This window comes from Ranitomeya imitator, chromosome 1, assembly GCF_032444005.1.
Source record: "Ranitomeya imitator isolate aRanImi1 chromosome 1, aRanImi1.pri, whole genome shotgun sequence".
Classification (NCBI taxonomy): Eukaryota; Metazoa; Chordata; class Amphibia; order Anura; family Dendrobatidae; genus Ranitomeya; species Ranitomeya imitator.
Window position 1 is genome coordinate 958,996,449 of NC_091282.1, and position 21,063 is coordinate 959,017,511.

Sequence of the window (21,063 nt, forward strand, 5' to 3'; positions counted from 1 at the left end):
TTTTTTGAGTATACTGTTTTAAATGGGGGGGCGGTACTGTTATTGTGCAGAGTGACACTATATCGCCTTTTTGTCTTCATGTGGTGTAATGTAGAAGTTGTGAAAAATTAAGTAATGTGTTCTGCAAGCAGAGCTCGAGATAACTGTGTAATTTCCTGCAGAGACGAGTCCTGGCTGGAAGGAATGATGGCGGTCTGTGCTGGATGAAAGATGAAGGACTTCACCTAGAGACGTCACTGGTGAGTCAGTGTTACCTATACACTGACACTATACACTGTATACTATATACAGCGGTCCTGTGTACAATGTCACCAGTGATCACTGTATTACCTATACATTATATACAGAGTTCCTGTGTATAATACCACCAGTGATCTCTGTATTACCTCTACACAGACACTGCATACTAAGTACAGATCTCCTGTGAATACTGGCACTTATGGTGATAGTATTGTGTTTTTTTTTTTTATTACTGATCAGTATTGTAGTATTCAGTCACTATGTGGTGGTAATATGTGGTCTGGAAATGGTGTTGTGGTATTTGTCCCTTGTATGTAGTATTATTCGGTCACTATGTGGTCTGGTCATGGTGTGGTGGTATTAAGTCACAGGTTTGGCATGTGGGGGTGACACCATTAGGCCCAGTTTAAGTTCTACAAAACAGGAAAACCATTTTTGGTAACCTTTGTGTGTATTGAGCCGGGGGGGGGGGGGGGGGGGGCGCCAAACTCGGGAACAGCCCCGGGCGGCAAAAGCTCTAGCTACGCCTCTGACCATATCCCTGTTAAAAAAAAAAGAATTAAAATAAAAAATAGTTACATGCTCACCTCCTGGAGCCTCCGGATCGAAGCGGCCGGTTCCCGATGCTTGGCGCGCGTTCCGGTCTGTATATTGCATTGCGGTCTCGCGCGATGATGACATAGCGGTTAGATATTTTTACTATTCATGCTGCATAGGCAGCATGAATAGTAAAAAGGTGGTCACACAGGGTTAATAGCAGCGTTAACTTAGTGCGTTACACCGCGGTCAAAGCTGCCATTAACCCTGTGTGAGCGCTGACCGGAGGGGAGTATGTGGACGCCGGGCACTTACTGTGGGGAGGAAGGAGCGGCCATTTTTTTCCGGACTGTGGCCGTCCCTGATTGGTCGACTGGACTGCCGAGACCAATCAGCGAATGAATAACCGTGACAGAAGGACAGACAGACGGAAGTGACCCTTAGACAATTATATAGTAGATGCCTACACTAAATTTATCAATCTTATGCAATTTTTATTAATTACCTACACTAAAATTTAAAAACAACAAAAAAAATCGGCCATGGTAACATTTTGGTATGAAGGATGACATGTACTTCCTTAAGGGCAGGTGCAGATTGTCTTAGATTCGTTCTTCTGAAAGAATCGGGCCGATTATGCAGACCCTGATCAACCTCTGAGCAGAGTTTGATCAGAGTGTGATCATAGTGCAATCCGGTTCTCTCAGACCATGTCAGGGGAGAAAATTGAACATGTGCATGGCCCCAGAGCATAACATTAGTCCGGGTGCGATCCAATGTTTTGTCAGATTGCGCTCGAATTGAAAATGTGCTTGTCTGCATCTGCCCTAAAAGAGGAAAAAAAGTCATATACTATAAACAAGTTTTAAATGTCTTTAAAGGGCATGAAAAAATCCATTTAGGCTTAAACATTAAAATGTGACATTTGACACAACGGTCTCCCAAATTTATCTAACACTGGGAAGTGTTCTATTATAGTTCTGCTGTCATAAAGCCTGCGTCACACTAGGCGTATGAAAATACGGTCCGTTTTTTACGGCCGTAATACTCAGAATTGTTCCCAAAATAGTGATCCGTATGTCATCCGTAGGCAGGGTGTGGCAGCGTATTTTGCGAATGTCATCCTCCGTATGTAATCCGTATGGTACCCGTACTGCAAGATTTTCTCGCCGGCTTGCAAAACGGACATACAATCGATCCAAGGGCTCAAATATTCGTTAAAACATATGTATATATATATATATATATATTTCATACAGCGCTAGATAGCAGAAAAGCCGATAATTCAATTGCCGGCTTTTGCTACCTCCTTTCCAAACCCGGCATGATATGGGACATGGTTTACATACAGTAAACCTTTTCATATCCCTTATTTTTTAAAATATTCCTCACTAATAATGTTCCAAGTTTCTGTGTGCCAAATTTGGGGGCTCTAGCTGTTAAAATAAAGGGTTGAATCACGGAAAAAATTGGCGAACGACGGGAGGTATGGGAGATTGTTGATTTTTTATTTTAACTTTGTTTCAGGTGACAAGGGTCTTCAATTGGATTGAGAGTATAATAAACTATTACAACACCCTGTGTCTTTATTTCATTAAAATACTTTTTTCCTAATGTGTGTGTGTTTTATTAACCATTTACTACTATTGGATTAATAATGGATAGGTGTCTTATTGACACCTCTCCATTATTAATCTGGCTTAATGTCACCTTACAATAGCAAGGTGACATTAACCCTTCATTACCCCATATCCCACCGCTACACGGGAGTGGGAAGAGAGAGGCTAATTGCCAGAATAGGTGCATCTTACAGATGTGCCTTTTCTGGGGTGGCTGGGGGCAGATGTTTTTAGCCAGGGGGGTCCTTTAACCATGGTCCCTCTCTAGGCTATTAATATCTGCCCTCAGTCACTGCCTTTCCCACTCTGGCGGAGAAAATTGCGCCCACGCCAATTTTTTCCATGATTTAACCCTTTATTTTAACAGCTAGAGCCCCCAAATTTGGCACACAGACACTTGGAACATTATTAGTGAGGAATATATTAAAAAAATAAGGGATATGAAATGGTTTACTGTATGTAAACCATGTCTCATATCCTGTCGGGTTTGGGAAGGAGATAGGAAAATCCGGCAATTGATTTACCGGCTTTTCTGCTATCTAGCGCTGTATGAAATATAAATACAGATATATATATATATATATATATATATATTTATATATATATATATATATATATATATATATACATATACTAGATGGTGGCCCGATTCTAACGCATCGGGTATACTAGAATATGCATGTCCACATAGTATATTGCCTAACCACGTAGTATATTGCCCAGCCACGTAGTATATTGTGTTGTGAGTTCTGTTTTTGGGCTCCCTCTGGTGGTTACTGATGTTACTGGGTGACTTGTCTTTCCTGGGTTTCTGGGTTCCACCTGTTCCATCAGCATATGGGAGTTTCCTATTTAACCTGGCTTTGCTGGCATTTCCTCGCCGGTTATCAATGTATCCAGTGTGTCTTGTTACCTCTGCTCCCTGCTCCTAGAACCTTCTGGACAAGCTAAGTTTGGATTTTCCTGTGTTGTGTTTTGCTTAATTTGGTTTTTAGTCCAGCCTGCAGATATGTGATTCTCTGCTGCTGGTTGCTCTAGTGGGCTGAAATTGCTTTTCATGTACCATGAGTTGGCACATGAGTTCAAGTAATTTCAGGATGGTTTTTTGAAGGGTTTTTTCGCTGACCGCGCAGTTCACTTTTGTATCCTCTGCTATCTAGTTTTAGCGGGCCTCATTTTGCTGAAACTGTTTTCATACTACGTATGTGCTTTCCTCTCATTTCACCGTCATTATATGTGGGGGGCTGCTATTTGCTGTGGGGTATTTCTCTGGAGGCAAGAGAGGTCTGTGTTTCTTCTGATAGGGGAAGTTAAATCTTCGGCTGGAGCGAGACGTCTAGGATCATCGTAGGCACGTTCCCCGGCTACTTTTATTTGTGTGTTAGGTTCAGGGTCGCGGTCAGCTCAGGTTCCATCGCCCTAGAGCTTGTTTGTATCTGTGCTTGTCCTTTTTGTGATCCCCTGCCATTGGGATCATGACAGTATAACCGGCCCACAAAGTGTTAATTGTATTGGCTGAAGTAGGAGGATAAGTAGTCTGAGGAAGTTTTTTTTTTTTTTTTTTCCCCTCAGAGTTTGCTGCCTAGCCTTATTGCAGCCTGGCTACTTCCTCCTCCTCTTAATCTTTGAATGGCTCTGATCTCAGCTGTTTATCATGGACGTCCAGAGTTTGGCTTCCAGCCTGAATAATCTTGCCACTAAGGTTCAAAATATACAGGATTTTGTTGTACATGCTCCTATGTCTGAACCTAGAATTCCTGTCCCAGAGTTTTTTTCTGGAGATAGATCTCGTTTCCTGAATTTTAGGAACAATTGCAAGTTGTTTCTTTCTTTGAAATCTCGCTCCTCTGGAGACCCTGCTCAGCAAGTCAAGATAATTATATCTTTCCTGCGGGGTGACCCTCAGGATTGGGCATTTGCATTGGCACCAGGGGACCCTGCGTTGCTTAATGCAGATGCGTTTTTTCTGGCATTGGGTTTGCTCTATGAGGAACCTAACCAAGAGATTCAGGTTGAAAAAGCTTTGTTGGCCCTCTCTCAGGGGCAAGATGAAGCAGAAATTTATTGTCAAAAATTTCGGAAGTGGTCGGTACTTACTCAGTGGAATGAGTGCGCTCTGGCTGCAAAGTTTAGAGATGGCCTTTCTGAGGCCATTAAAGATGTTATGGTGGGGTTCCCTGCGCCTGCTGGTCTGAATGAGTCTATGACTATGGCTGTTCAGATTGATCGGCGTTTACGGGAGCGCAAACCTGTGCATCATTTGGCGGTGTCGTCTGAACCGTCACCTGAGATAATGCAATGTGATAGAATTCAGTCCAGAAGTGAACGGCAAAAGTATAGGCGGAAAAAAGGGTTGTGCTTTTATTGTGGTGATTCAGCTCATGTTATATCAGCATGCTCTAAACGCACAAAAAAGGTTGATAAGTCTGTTGCCATTAGTACTTTACAGTCTAAGTTCATTCTGTCTGTGACTCTGATTTGTTCATTATCATCCATTTCCGTCGATGCCTATGTGGATTCAGGCGCTGCCCTGAGTCTTATGGATTGGTCATTTGCCAATCGCTGTGGGTTTAGTCTGGAGCCTCTGGAAGTCCCTATTCCTTTGAAGGGAATTGACTCTACACCTTTGGCTATGAATAAACCTCAGTACTGGACACAAGTGACCATGCGTATGACTCCCGTTCATCAGGAGGTGATTCGCTTCCTGGTACTGTATAATTTGCATGATGTTCTAGTACTTGGTCTGCCATGGTTACAAACTCATAATCCAGTCCTTGACTGGAAATCAGTGTCTGTGTTAAGCTGGGGTTGTCAGGGGGTTCATGATGATGCACCTCCGATTTCTATCGCTTCATCTACTCCTTCTGAGATTCCTGTGTTTTTGTCTGACTATCGGGATGTTTTTGAGGAGCCTAAGCTCAGTTCGCTTCCTCCTCACAGGGATTGCGATTGTGCTATAAATTTAATTCCGGGCAGTAAATTTCCTAAAGGTCGTTTGTTCAATCTGTCAGTGCCAGAGCATACTGCTATGCGGGATTATGTTAAGGAGTCCTTGGAAAAGGGACATATCCGTCCATCTTTGTCCCCTTTGGGAGCAGGTTTTTTTTTCGTGGCCAAGAAAGATGGTTCCTTGAGGCCTTGTATAGATTATCGTCTTTTGAATAAGATTACCGTAAAATATCAGTATCCTTTGCCATTGTTGACTGATTTGTTTGCTCGCATTAAGGGGGCTAAATGGTTCACTAAGATTGATCTTCGGGGTGCGTATAATCATATACGAATAAAGCAAGGTGATGAGTGGAAAACCGCATTTAATACGCCTGAGGGCCATTTTGAGTATTTGGTAATGCCTTTTGGACTTTCTAATGCTCCTTCAGTCTTCCAGTCCTTTATGCACGATATTTTCCGTGAATATCTGGATAAATTTATGATTGTGTATTTGGATGATATTTTGGTTTTTTCTGATGACTGGGAGTCTCATGTTCAGCAGGTCAGGAAGGTGTTTCAGGTCCTGCGGGCCAATTCCTTGTTTGTAAAAGGCTCAAAGTGTCTCTTTGGAGTCCAGAAGATTTCTTTCTTGGGGTATATTTTTTCCCCTTCTACTATTGAGATGGATCCCGTCAAGGTTCAGGCTATTTGTGACTGGACGCAGCCTACATCTCTTAAGAGTCTACAGAAGTTCTTGGGCTTTGCTAATTTCTATCGTCGTTTTATAACTAATTTTTCTAGTGTTGTTAAGCCTTTGACGGATTTGACTAAGAAGGGTGCTGATGTTGCTAATTGGTCTCCTGCGGCTGTGGAGGCCTTTCAGGAACTTAAGCGCCGGTTTTCTTCTGCTCCTGTGTTGCGTCAGCCAGATGTTTCGCTCCCTTTTCAGGTTGAGGTTGATGCTTCCGAGATTGGAGCGGGGGCGGTTTTGTCACAGAGAAGCTCCGATGGCTCAGTGATGAAGCCATGCGCGTTTTTTTTCTAGAAAGTTTTCGCCGGCTGAGCGGAATTATGATGTTGGTAATCGGGAACTTTTGGCCATGAAGTGGGCATTTGAGGAGTAGCGTCATTGGCTAGAGGGTGCTAGACATCGTGTGGTGGTCTTGACTGATCACAAAAATTTGATTTACCTTGAGTCTGCCAGGCGTCTGAATCCTAGACAGGCTCGTTGGTCACTGTTTTTCTCTCGTTTCAATTTTGTGGTTTCATACCTGCCAGGTTCAAAGAATGTGAAGGCGGATGCTCTTTCTAGGAGTTTTGTGCCTGACTCCCTTGGAAATTCTGAGCCCTCTGGTATCCTTAGGGATGGGGTGATTTTGTCTGCTGTCTCCCCAGACTTGCGACGTGCTTTGCAGGAGTTTCAGGTGGCTAAACCTGATCGTTGTCCGCCTGAGAGACTGTTTGTTCCGGATAATTGGACCAGTAGAGTCATCTCCGAGGTCCATTCTTCTGCGTTGGCAGGTCATCCTGGAATATTTGGTACTAGAGACTTGGTGGCCAGGTCTTTTTGGTGGCCTTCCTTGTCGAGGGATGTGCGTTCTTTTGTGCAGTCTTGTGAGGTTTGTGCTCGGGCTAAGCCTTGCTGTTCTCGGGCCAGTGGATTGTTGTCACGTTTGCCTATCCCGAAGAGGCCTTGGACGCACATTTCCATGGACTTTATTTCGGATCTCCCTGTCTCTCAAAAAATGTCCGTCATCTGGGTTGTGTGTGATCGCTTTTCTAAAATGGTTCATCTGGTACCCTTGCCTAAGTTGCCTTCCTCCTCTGAGTTGGTCCCTCTGTTTTTTCAGAATGTGGTTCGTTTGCATGGGATTCCTGAGAACATCGTTTCTGACAGGGGATCCCAGTTTGTGTCTAGATTTTGGCGGACTTTCTGTGCTAAGATGGGCATTGATTTGTCCTTTTCGTCTGCATTCCATCCTCAGACGAATGGCCAGACTGAACGAACTAATCAGACCTTGGAAACTTATTTAAGGTGTTTTGTTTCTGCTGATCAGGATGACTGGGTTACCTTTTTGCCGCTGGCCGAGTTTGCGCTTAATAATCGGGCTAGTTCTGCTACCTTGGTTTCTCCTTTCTTTTGTAATTCGGGGTTTCATCCTCGTTTTTCCTCTGGTCAGGTGGAACCTTCTGATTGTCCTGGAGTGGACATGGTGGTGGATAGGTTGCATCGGATTTGGAGTCATGTGGTGGACAATTTGAAGTTGTCCCAGGAGAAGGCTCAGCAGTTTGCTAATCGCCGTCGTCGCGTGGGTCCTCGACTTCTTGTTGGTGACTTGGTGTGGTTGTCTTCTCGTTTTGTTCCTATGAAGGTCTTTTCTCCTAAGTTCAAGCCTCGGTTCATCGGTCCCTATAGGATCTTGGAAATTCTTAACCCTGTGTTGTTTCGTTTGGATCTCCCGGCATCGTTTGCTATTCATAATGTGTTTCATCGGTCGTTGTTGCGGAAGTATGAGGTACCTGTTGTTCCTTCTCTTGAGCCTCCTGCTCCAGTGCTGGTGGAGGGAGAATTGGAGTATGTTGTGGAGAAGATCTTGGATTCTCGTGTTTCCAGACGGAAACTCCAGTATTTGGTCAAGTGGAAGGGTTATGGTCAGGAGGATAATTCTTGGGTGGTTGCCTCGGATGTTCATGCTGATGATTTGGTTCGCGCTTTTCATAGGGCTCATCCTGGTCGCCCTGGTGGTTCTCGTGAGGGTTCGGTGACCCCTCCTCAAGGGGGGGGTACTGTTGTGAGTTCTGTTTTTGGGCTCCCTCTGGTGGTTACTGATGGTACTGGGTGACTTGTCTTTCCTGGGTTTCTGGGTTCCACCTGTTCCATCAGCATATGGGAGTTTCCTATTTAACCTGGCTTTGCTGGCATTTCCTCGCCGGTTATCAATGTATCCAGTGTGTCTTGTTACCTCTGCTCCCTGCTCCTAGAACCTTCTGGACAAGCTAAGTTTGGATTTTCCTGTGTTGTGTTTTGCTTAATTTGGTTTTTAGTCCAGCCTGCAGATATGTGATTCTCTGCTGCTGGTTGCTCTAGTGGGCTGAAATTGCTTTTCATGTACCATGAGTTGGCACATGAGTTCAAGTAATTTCAGGATGGTTTTTTGAAGGGTTTTTTCGCTGACCGCGCAGTTCACTTTTGTATCCTCTGCTATCTAGCTTTAGCGGGCCTCATTTTGCTGAAACTGTTTTCATACTACGTATGTGCTTTCCTCTCATTTCACCGTCATTATATGTGGGGGGCTGCTATTTGCTGTGGGGTATTTCTCTGGAGGCAAGAGAGGTCTGTGTTTCTTCTGATAGGGGAAGTTAGATCTTCGGCTGGAGCGAGACGTCTAGGATCATCGTAGGCACGTTCCCCGGCTACTTTTATTTGTGTGTTAGGTTCAGGGTCGCGGTCAGCTCAGGTTCCATCGCCCTAGAGCTTGTTTGTATCTGTGCTTGTCCTTTTTGTGATCCCCTGCCATTGGGATCATGACAATATTGCCCAGCCACGTAGTTTATTGCCCAGTCACGTAGTATATTTCCCAGCCATGTAGTATATTGCCCAGCCACATAGTATATTGCCCAGCCACATAGTATATTGCCCAACCACGTAGTGTATTGCCCAGCCATGTAGTATATTGCCCAACCACATAGTGTATTGCCCAGCCACATAGTATATTGCCCAGTGACATAGTATACAGCACAGAGCCACGTAGTATATTGCACAGCCACGTAGTGTATTGCCCAGCCACATAGTATATTGCCCAGCCACGTAGTATACAGCACAGAGCCACCTAGTATATTGCCCAGCCACCTAGTATATTGCCCAGCCACATAGTATATTGTCCAGCCACATAGTATATTGCCCAGCCACATAGTATATTGCCCAGCCACATAGTATATTGCCCAACCACATAGTATATTGCCCAGTCACGTAGTATATTGCCCAGTCACGTAGTATACAGCACAGAGCCACGTAGTATATTGCACAGCCACATAGTATATTGCCCAACCACGTAGTGTATTGCCCAGCCACATAGTATATTGCCCAGTGACGTAGTATACAGCACAGAGCCACGTAGTATATTGCACAGCCACATAGTATATTGCCCAGTTACGTAGTATATTGCCCAGCCACATAGTATATTGCCCAACCATGTAGTGTATTGCCCAGCCACATAGTATATTGCCCAGTGACGTAGTATACAGCACAGAGCCACGTAGTATATTGCACAGCCACATAGTATATTGCCCAGTTACGTAGTATATTGCCCAGCCACATAGTATATTGCCCAGCCACATAGTATATTGCCCAACCACGTAGTGTATTGCCCAGCCACATAGTATATTGCCCAGTGACGTAGTATACAGCACAGAGCCACGTAGTATATTGCACAGCCACATAGTATATTGCCCAGTTACGTAGTATATTGCCCAGCCACATAGTATATTGCCCAACCATGTAGTGTATTGCCCAGCCACATAGTATATTGCCCAGTGACGTAGTATACAGCACAGAGCCACGTAGTATATTGCACAGCCACATAGTATATTGCCCAGTTACGTAGTATATTGCCCAGCCACATAGTATATTGCCCAGCCACATAGTATTTTGCCCAACCACGTAGTGTATTGCCCAGCCACATAGTATATTGCCCAGTGACGTAGTATACAGCACAGAGCCACGTAGTATATTGCACAGCCACATAGTATATTGCCCAGTTACGTAGTATATTGCCCAGCCACATAGTATATTGCCCAACCATGTAGTGTATTGCCCAGCCACATAGTATATTGCCCAGTGACGTAGTATACAGCACAGAGCCACGTATTATATTGCACAGCCACATAGTATATTGCCCAGTTACGTAGTATATTGCCCAGCCACATAGTATATTGCCCAGCCACATAGTATATTGCCTAGCCACATAGTATATTGCCCAGCCACATAGTATATTGCCCAGCCACATAGTATATTGCCCAGTCACATAGTATATTGCCCAGTCACGTAGTATACAACACAGACCCGTAGTATATTGGCCAGTCACGTAGTATGCACCATATCCCTGTTAAAAAAAAGAATTAAAATAAAAAACTTACACACTCACCTTCCAGAGCCTCCCGATCCGGCCGGTTACCGATGGTCCTTGCGCGCTCCGGTCTGAAGAGTGCATTGCGGTCTCGCGCGATGATGACGTAGCGGTCTCGCGAGACCATACATCATCATCTCGCGAGACCACAATGCATGCAGCATGGACCGGTTACTGGAGCATCGCGAGTGGGAAAGGCCTATTGTGGATCCGAGGGGCCGACGGATGGTGAATATATAACGATTTTATTTTTGTTTTCATTTTTAACATTAGATCTTTTTACTATTCATGCTGCATAGGCCGCATGAATAATAAAAAGTTGGTCACACAGGGTTAATAGCAGTGTTAACCAAGTGCGTTACACCACGGTTAACGCTGCCATTAACCCTGTGTGAGCGCTGACCTGAGGGGAGTACAGAGTGGGCTCTGACTGCGGGGAGCAAGGAGCTGCCATTTTCTTCCGGACTGTGCCCGTCGCTGATTGGACGTGGCTGTTTTGCCGCGACCAATCAGCGACTTGGATTTCCATGACAGACAGAGGCCGTGACCAATGAATATCCGTGACAGACAGACAGAAGGACAGAAAGACGGAAGTGACCCTTAGACAATTATATAGTAGATATATATATGTGTCTCACTGACATATATATATATATATATATATATCCCTATACTATGTGTAGACATTTATTATAGCTATTCTAACCTGTCAGTGTGATTTTACTGTACACCACACTGAATTGCCGGCTTTTCTATAGAACACCGCTGCGTATTTATCGCAAGTCACACTGTTGGTCCGTGTGTAATCCGTATTTTTCTCGCCCCCATTGACTTTCATTGGCGTATTTTTTGCGCAATACACTGACAAACGCAGCATGCTGCCATTTTCTACGCCCGAACAATACCGTATAATACAGATGCGTAAAATACGGCAGATAGGAGCTGCCCCATAGAGAATCATTGGGCCGTGTGCAATGCGTATTTTCTGCGCCTCTCATACGTCCGTAAAACTCGCTAGTGGGATGCCAGCCTAATAGTTACCAAGTGTGTTGTTCAAAAAGTTTTTTACATCTTCCTAGATTCAAAGTATTGTAAAAGCATTTACTTTTGCAATTTGCTGCTTATTACAATTTCCAGCCGTTGACATAGTAACAGTTTTCTTTTGCTTACAACTCATTGCCTAGGAGATTGACCACCACTGCTATCTATAGTGTAAGCATTTCACTGTAGCTGGCAGGGATTACAAAGATACAAAAAAAGGTTGCACTCTATCGTGCCAAAACACGTCAAATATGAAATACATGAAATTTCAATAGCAAAATTGCTTTTTGAACATTAGGATAAAAAATTTTTTTTTGAGGCGCTTAGCACAGAATTTGGCCAAATAGTGTGAGCCCATCAACCATCGTCAAGGTGGTCTCATTAAAAAACTGATGGGTACCTGACCTCCCTGTCCAAATGTGAACACTTACCGAAGGCTAATGTCTGCATGCTTGGGTGAATATGGACACCTCTCTCAGCAAAGCCTACATATGGGTTGGCCAGAACCAAGTGTGAATAGATGTAATTAAAAACCAGATGGTGATGGGAGGAGTGCGCAGTCAATAAGCTAACATAGAAATGACAGAAAAAAGACTCGCACATCCAAACTAGTGTGAATAGGTGCATACCAGGAGCAGCTACCTCCATATACAATACACAAAAAAAGGTTGCACTCTATCGTGCCAAAACACGTCAAATATGAAATACATGAAATTTGAATAGCAAAATTGCTTTTTGAACATTAGGATAAAAAAATTTGATTACAAAGGGATTACAAAGAAACACCATGCTCCAGCAATCTTGGACAACTTCAAAACAGTGATTACAAACTTAAATAGCTGGTGAGCACTGCGCATGTTCTGCTGTGTAGCAGTGGTAGTGGATCTCCAAGATAACAAGCTTTCCCTTTGTTTATGTTAAGTCCTTCTCAGTCCCTGGCTTACTAGAGGTAGGGATCCTGAGTAAATGACACGCAAACAAGGTATTGTGTGATCATGTACAGGGGAAGCCCAGGAGCACATCTCTCTCTCTGGGCTTTGCCCTCCCTTTATATAGAAAAGAATTATACTTTTACAGACATGCGCACAAGCGCTCATATTTCACTATCTCTTACATAAACAATCTATACCAGTCTTTATCAGTAGAAAGTTACATCATCTAGAAGGTGAATAAAGGCTGCTATTGAAAGAAGGAATGCACACATGATTACTTCCATAAAAGGAAATGTCAAGTCAGCAGAAATGTATCTTGTTGTAAGCGAGATTTCTCAGGAAGAAGACAAGATGGATTGTTTTAGTTCAGTCTGATCTCCACAATTCCCCCCTTTGACATTTTCTTTTATTTATTTTATTACCACAGGGCCAAAGACAAAGCCTTTATTTGGTATTACACATGTACATGCTTGTATTCAATAAGAGAATCAAATCTAGTATTAATTCTTCCGTTTAACTCTCGCAACCTTTTCTTTGTTTTGCAATAAGTAATGGGTACAGATCCAACAATCTGTCAGGGTTTGTGTATTGTTTAACAAGTCATGCACTAATTTTCTATGATGTTGTACGAATCTATTGTTCAAAGGGGCTAGAGAATTCAGTCTATCCCACGCCTCCGTTGAGGTTATCATTATTAACATCAATATCATGAGTTTATACTGCTTTTCTTGCAATGGCTTGCATGTATCCATGATGCCTTTCCTTCAAGCTTGACTGATGTAGGTGTTGTCAACAGGACTTGGAAGGGTCCGTCAAACCTTGGTTCTAGAGCCTTTCTGGTGTGTCTTTTTACATAGACTTGATCACCTGGTTCCAACTTGTGACTTCCTTCTGTGTTGTCAGGATCTGGAAGGGAAGCAAAAACTTGTGCATGCACCTTAGTTAATTGTTTCTGAAGATTTTGCACATAAGAAGTCAATGACTCAATATTTAACACAAGTTGCTGTGGAAAATAACATCCTAAATTGGCAGTCCTGCCAAACAAAATTTCATATGGAGACAGTTTAGTCTTACCCCTTGGGGTATTGCGTATTGAGTAAAGGGCCAGTGGAAGGCATTCTGTCCAAGGCTTTCCTGTTTCAGCCATGGCTTTCTGTATTTTTAATTTTAAAGTTCCATTCATGCGTTCCACCTTACCAGAACTTTGAGGATGATACGGAGTGTGTAACTGACTTTCAACACCCAACATTTTCAGTACATTTTGAAATATTTCTCCAGTAAAATGAGTACCCCTATCTGACTCGATCACTTCAGGGAGACCGTAACGGGGTATCAGTTCGGCAACTAGCTTTACAGCAGTGTTTTTAGCTGAAGCCTTCCGAACTGGATAGGCCTCTGGCCACCCCGAGAACATGTCCACACATACCAACACATACTCATACCCATTACTTTTTGGCAGCTGGATAAAGTCTATTTGTAATCGCTGAAACGGGTAGAGAGGTCGGACGTGGTGCTTCATAGGGGTCTTTGTTGTCTGTCCGGGATTATGTGTCAGGCATATAGTGCATGCAGCACAATAGTCTCTTGCATAGTTGCCAAAACCTGGAGCCAACCAGACTTGCTTTGCCAGTAGTGTCATTGCATTTGCAGACACATGAGTAGGGTGGTGCAGTCCACCAACTACAATCGGATACCAGGCTCTAGGTAGACATATTAGTCCATCTTTCTTCCAAATTCCCGCTTGTTCTTCTGCCCCTTCCTTTTTCCACCTGTCCCTCTCCTCTTCTCCTGCATCTTCCTGTGCTTGTCTCAGTCTATCTTCAGTATTTTCTGTGAGGTTTACAGTATGGACCTGTTGTAAGGGTTTGACTGCTGCTGCTTTGGCTGCTTTATCAGCCCTATCATTTCCCCTAGATTCCCTAGTGTCGAGTCTCACATGTGCAGCTACCTTGATTACTGCTACTTCTTTTGTTTCTTGTGCAGCCTCTAAGATCTGTTTGATCAGAGAAGCATGTTTTACAGGTTGTCCTGACGCTGTCATGTAACCTCTAGCTCTCCAGATTACTCCAAAATCAAACACAATACCATGTGCATACCTAGAATCAGTGTATATATTAGCTGTCTGGTTCTCAGCTATTTTAAGAGCTTCAATCAATGCTGTTAGTTCTGCTTCTTGTGCAGACTGTTTCGGTGGAAGTGGTTCTGCTTTGAGAGTTTCAGATTCTGACACAACTGCATACCCTGTATGGAAGTTACCTGTGTCATCTGCAAACCTACTACCATCTATAAACAGCTCTAAATCTGGATTTTGAAGTGGTGTTTCGGATACATTGGGTAAGCCTACCGTTTCTTGTAAAATGAGCTCTGTACAATCATGTGTGTCTGTAGGGAAAAAATTTGTGTGTGTATCAGTGTCCTTATTCCCCCCTTCAGACTCGAGAGGTAGCAGTGTAGCTAAATTGAGAGTCTGAAGCCTAGCAAATGTGATAGTAGAGGGGAGCAGCAAAGAACACTGAAGCCGCAAATGTCTGGCCATGGAAATGTGTTTTGGTTGGACCTGGTTTAATATCCCATAAACATCATGTGTAGTTTGAACTGTGAGTGGATACTCTAGGACAATTTCTGATGCTTTGTCCAACAATAGTGAGACAGCAACAACTACACGTACACAGGTTGGCGCTGCTCTAGCTACGGGATCTAACCTTGCTGAAAGATATGCAATTGGTCTTTGTTTCCCTGCATGCTTCTGGGTAAGAACTCCTGTAGCATGGGAATCAACTTCTGCAGCCATAAGCTGAAACGGTTTGGTGTAGTCTGGTAGCCCTAACGCTGGAGCTGAAACAAGGGCATCTTTTAATTGTTGGAACGAAATCTGACCTTCTTTTGTCAACATGTAAGGTTCACTTTTTACACAGTCATACAGTGGTTGCATTAGTTGACTTGCATGTATAATCCATTGTCTACAATGAGACACTATTCCTAAAAATGCTCGTAGCTGTTTATGATTTCTAGGCTCATTCATCTGTCTTATTGCTTCAGTTCTTTGTGGTGTAAGATGCTTTTTACCTTGAGAAATGCAATGACCTAGAAAGACCACTTTGGTCTGACAAACTTGTAGCTTTTGTCTATTCACTTTACACCCTTCTTTTTCTAAAAAACATAGTAAACTCACAGTGGACCTTTCTGCAGTTTCTAGATCTGGGCAGCAAAGTAGTAGGTCATCCACATACTGCAAAATTACTACCTGTGGTTCGGGTTCAAACCTCTGAAGGACTGTTTGTGGGGCATTTGAATAAAGAGTAGGGGAGTGTATCATTCCCTGTGGAAGGCGTGTCCACGCCAACTGTTTGCCCTTAAATGTAAATGCAAACAAATGCCAACTATCTTGGTGTAAAGGAACCGAGAAAAATGCATTTGAAAGATCTATTACAGTAAATACTTGAGAACTGGCTGGTATCTGTGATAGTAACGTATGAGGATTGGGTACAACTGGGGTGATTGGATCTAGAACTTTGTTTATTTCTCTTAAATCATGTACCATACGATATTTGGGCATAGAACTCTTATCAAGAGTTCTCTTTTTGACTGGATACAGAGGAGTGTTAGCAGGTGATTGTATCTCTACCAAAACTCCTTTCTCTTTATATCCCTCTATCTGTTTTGTAATCGCTAGTTCCTGCTGGGCACTCACAGGGTATTGTCTGAGCTGTGGGAGAACAGTTCCTGGTTGCACAGATAGTTTTACAGGAGAGATATGCAATAGTCCCACATCGGTGTCACCCTGTGCCCACAGTGTTTCTGGGACCATTGAGAGGTCTAGATCTGTGGTGTACTCTTTTTCTTCAGCATAATCCTCAAAAGCCTGAATTCTAACATATTGTTCTAATGTTTCTGCATCATCAGGGATAGTCAGTATAACTGTGCCATCTTCCCTAAAATTGATGTTAGCTTCTAATTTCTTTAGGACATCAGTTCCCAACAAACATGTTGGGGCACCTCTGGCATACAAAAATCTGGATGCAAAACATTTAGGTCCTAATGAGACCTCTAGGGGCACAGTATATGGCAGTGTTCGAATTACCCCATCATAACCCTCAGCAAAAGTTGTTTGTTCTGAAATATCTTCCGGATTCGGAAGAAAATCTTGATTCAAAATTGAGGAAGTTGCACCTGTATCTATCAAAAATGGAATCTCTCTCCCCCCCACATTCACCTGTATCATAGGTCTTCTAGCTGGTAGGGAAGTTTGTAACACATCGAGTCAATCTGAATCTGGTATGGGACCATCTATGATGGTAGATTTCTGCTGGTTGTCCGTTTGGGGAGGGTTATTTCTGGGAACAAATTTGCCTGACTTTATATCTGCCAACTTCTTCCTGCACTCTCTTTGGAAATGACCTGGCTTTTTACAGTAGTGGCAAGGAAAGTTGTGTCTCACTCTTCCTCCTGTATTAGCTTGTGCTATTCTAACAGGCTTACGATTCTCTCTCATATCCATGACTATTCCTAAACATCGTTGTTTCACAATATTTGGTTGTTCAATTGTTCTCCAATCTGGAGTAGAGGATTTAAATTTTTCTCTGATTTTCGGATCTAGCCCCTCTATTAATTGTTTTGTAAAAAGTCTCCTTACTGAAGCATCAGTCAAATCCAATCCTTCATCCCTAAAGCTATTTTCTAATTCTTGACTATATTCTTCAATACTTTGCCCAAATTTCTGCATAATCACACCCGTAGATCCCCTTTCCCTCTGTTTTTCTCTCATGAAAATTATTAATGCCTCTGTGAACTGGGTACCTGATGCTTCTGTCTGTAAGGCACCCCCTTCTGCCACTGGTCTATTGGGCTGTAGGTGTGTCAATAATTCCTGAAAAAGTCCGGGGGACATTTTCATTCTACATAATTCTTCCCCGTCCGCCCAGACCCCAGCATGAGTCTGCATGATTTGTTGTATGTATTGTGCAAATCGGATGGGATATTGAGTGGGATCAGGCGCATTATGCAGGAGGGACATACCTTCAGCAGGGGACCAAGGAAAATACTGTCGGGTCTGGTGATATCTAGTTCCCATTACCCCGTCAGCACCAGGTTCCCTAAAGGGTCTTGGTACTACCCTAACAGGGGCAAGTACAGCGCCATGTCTAGGTGTACCACAGACTAGGCAATCATTTCTCCAATCTGGATTTTGTTGTCCACAGTGTGAACATACCCATCCTCCTACCCCACCAAGATTGGGATACAAGGCTGGAAATTGTTTTCCTCCTTCTGCTCCTCCAGATGGTACAAATGATTGGGCTTTTGGATCTAGGTAAGGTGGTGGGATTATGTCACAACTTTTTCCCTTCCCCATAATCCATTTGGAAGTGTCTGGATCATACTTCCAATTCTCCTCTTTAGCTGTTTTTGAGACCTCTATCATACAGTGTATGACTTCTTCCCACCCATTGTCTTTGATAATTCCACCTCGTTCTTTACTCAGTCTTTCCCATTCAGTGCTAAACATAAGTGCTTCTGAAATTCCCAATTTTTCTCTTACCCTTCTAATCTGACTTCTGACTGTCTTCCCACATCTTTCCTGTATGATATCTGCTGCTTCCACTTGTCCTAAGACGGTTTTTGTCTGTTTATTTCCCATTTTTCTTTTTTTTTTTCAATATTAGCTATTTCTACCCCAGGTGACGTTTGGACAATCACTTATCCTAGGTGATGTCTCGTTGCCTTCTCTCCTAGGGAGCTAAAATATTGAAGGGCTGATCTGCTCCATTCTTTCGAATGTGCAGAATGTACTTAAGTGCTATTATGCACGCAAACAGACCCAGCAACACCATACAGATCACAAAACTTTCTGTGTCAGTTAGCATACTTGTCCCAGGCTCATGGACCCGCGTCCTGGGCTCATTCTATCAAACCTTATCCAGAAATGAAGGAGGTTAAGCACTTAAATGAGAGTCAAGCATGGGCGGAGGTCTCCCCGAAAGGACGCAACCACATGACCCAGTTAGGCTGACTTCCGTGTATAAGGCTTATACCCCAACTATTTCGGCTTATTTTTCAACGCACTTTTGCTCTTCTTTCACAACATACCACAACCTTCACTCTGTTCACACACTGCCAGGGACAGGACTCATAAATCTATACAATATAGTAACCCGAGTTTTATAGGTATCTACTCACTACTAGACTAACCCAGCGTGACACGGCTCATAGAGATCTTTCGGATAATACAAGGCAGATAAAAGAGAACTAATAATGTCTCTTACCTGGCCAGGTTTTTCAGTTCATTTGCCGTCCATTATCCCAGATCTCCATTGTCCGTATCCGCAGGTGAATCTCGAGCAAATACTCTCATCTCGGGTCCCCGTTCGGTGCGCCAAAGAAATGTTAAGTCCTTCTCAGTCCCTGGCTTACTAGAGGTAGGGATCCTGAGTAAATGACACGCAAACAAGGTATTGTGTGATCATGTACAGGGGAAGCCCAGGAGCACATCTCTCTCTCTGGGCTTTGCCCTCCCTTTATATAGAAAAGAATTATACTTTTACAGACATGCGCACAAGCGCTCATATTTCACTATCTCTTACATAAACAATCTATACCAGTCTTTATCAGTAGAAAGTTACATCATCTAGAAGGTGAATAAAGGCTGCTATTGAAAGAAGGAATGCACACATGATTACTTCCATAAAAGGAAATGTCAAATCAGCAGAAATGTATCTTGTTGTAAGCGAGATTTCTCAGGAAGAAGACAAGATGGATTGTTTTAGTTCAGTCTGATCTCCACAGTTTACAACTCGTTGCCTATGAGACTGACCATAACTTCTGTCAAGCTTGTAAGCACTTCTCTGAAGCTATCTGAGCTTAAGGTACCGTCACACTCAGCGACGCTGCAGCGATATAGACAACGAGCCGATCGCTGGAGCGTCGCTGTTTAGGTCGCTGTAGAGACTTCAAACACAGCAACTCCAGAACGATGCAGAAGCGATCCAGTGACGTAACGGCGACTCACTTATCGTTCTCGCTGGTTGTTAGCTCCATGTAAAACATTGCTGGCATCGTTGCTTTTGCTGTCAAACAGGACGATACACGCCGACCTGACGACCAAATAAAGTTCTGGACTTCTAGCTCCGACCAGCGATATCACAGCGGGATCCAGATCGCTGCTGCATGTCAAACACAACGAGATCGCTATCCAGAACGCTGTAACGTCACGGATCGTTGTCGTTCTCGTTGTAAAGTTGCTGAGTGTGACGGTACCTTTAGGAGACAACAGCGTGCTCTAGCTTGTAAGAACTGTGTTGTAAAACAGATGTAGTTGATTTCTAAGATGACGAGCTGTAAACAAAAATAAATGAATATCTCAAAAACGTCTTAAAGTTTTAATAAGCAGCAAATTTCAAGATTGCTTGAACTTAAAGTGAACCAGTCAGCAGGATTGTACACAGTAACCTACAAACAGTGTCAGGGTTCGCCGCTACAATGATTAAAATGATATCTTGGTTGATGAAATCCGTCTTGTGGTTGTTGTTTAATCTTTATTTTCAGTTTTGAGTTAATGATATGCACGTGCGCCAAGCGGGCCTATACAGGGGGGACTGTATGTGGTGCTGTGCTTGCATATTCATCCACATGGCTTGTGACAGGTCACTGATCCTTCATTAATATGCATATTTTCATTTGATTCAGGGTATGTGCACACGTCAGGATTTCTTGCAGAAATTTCCTGAAGAAAACCGGAAATTTTCTGCAAGAAATCCGCATTTTTTTTTTTTGCGCTTTTTTCCCGGTTTTCTTAGCATTTTGCAAGCGAAATTAGCTTGCAGAATGCTAAAGTTTTCCAAGCGATCTGTAGCATCGCTTGGAAAACTGACAGGTTGGTCACACTTGTCAAACATAGTGTTTGACAAGTGTGACCAACTTTTTACTATAGATGCTGCCTATGCAGCATCAATAGTAAAGGATAGAATGTTTAAAGGGAACCTGTCACCCCGTTTTTTCAAGAAGAGCTAAAAATAGCGTTAAATAGGGGCAGAGCTGGGCTTTACATTAGTGTATTTTGGAGCAGATGGAGATCGCGGCGGCCATTTTCCTGCAGCCGAGAATGGCAGTCGAGATCGCCATCTGTGCACGCGTGGCTTCCCGCGGCCATTTTCCTGAAGCCCCGGGAAGCCGAGAAGAACCATCTGCGCACGCGCGGCCTCACAAAGATGGCCGCGCCCACCGATAAACGGCTGAATAGCGCAGATAGCGCTATTTTCCTTGAAGCTTCGCAGTGGATTTGCCACTTGGACATGCGCACACCACTACGCCACCAACGGAGATCTGGGGGAGAAACAGCGCTGTCACCACGCCCATATGACCTGACCAGCGTGAGTGACAGCCCAAAACGGCGACTTTACAAAGGTATTTCGGCAGCATAGGTGGGGAATAAAGGCTCCAAAATACACTAATGTAAAGCACAGCTCTGCCCCTATTTAACGCTATTTTTAGCTCTTCTTGAAAAAACGGCGTGACAGGTTCCCTTTAAAAATAATAAAATAAAATTAAAAAAATGGTTATACTCACCCGCAGACAGCCGATCTCCTCAGCGGCGTCCGTTCCTATGGATGGTGTGTGTGTGCAGGACCTTCGATGACGTCGCGGTCA

The 21,063-nt window shown here is 43.5% G+C and overlaps 1 protein-coding gene and 1 long non-coding RNA gene across 3 annotated transcripts in view; one reads left to right on the forward strand and one right to left on the reverse strand.

Annotated features, from left to right (window-relative positions):
• The window catches only part of PRSS12 (serine protease 12), a 305,892-nt gene that overhangs the window by 22,200 nt on the left and 262,629 nt on the right, over positions 1 to 21,063 (forward strand). The window lies entirely within an intron of this gene.
• Positions 12,823 to 19,195, reverse strand: LOC138656665 (uncharacterized). Its single transcript, XR_011316959.1, has 2 exons — positions 18,684 to 19,195; positions 12,823 to 13,329 (listed from the first exon to the last, which is right to left on the reverse strand). It is a non-coding gene; the product is annotated as an uncharacterized lncRNA (long non-coding RNA).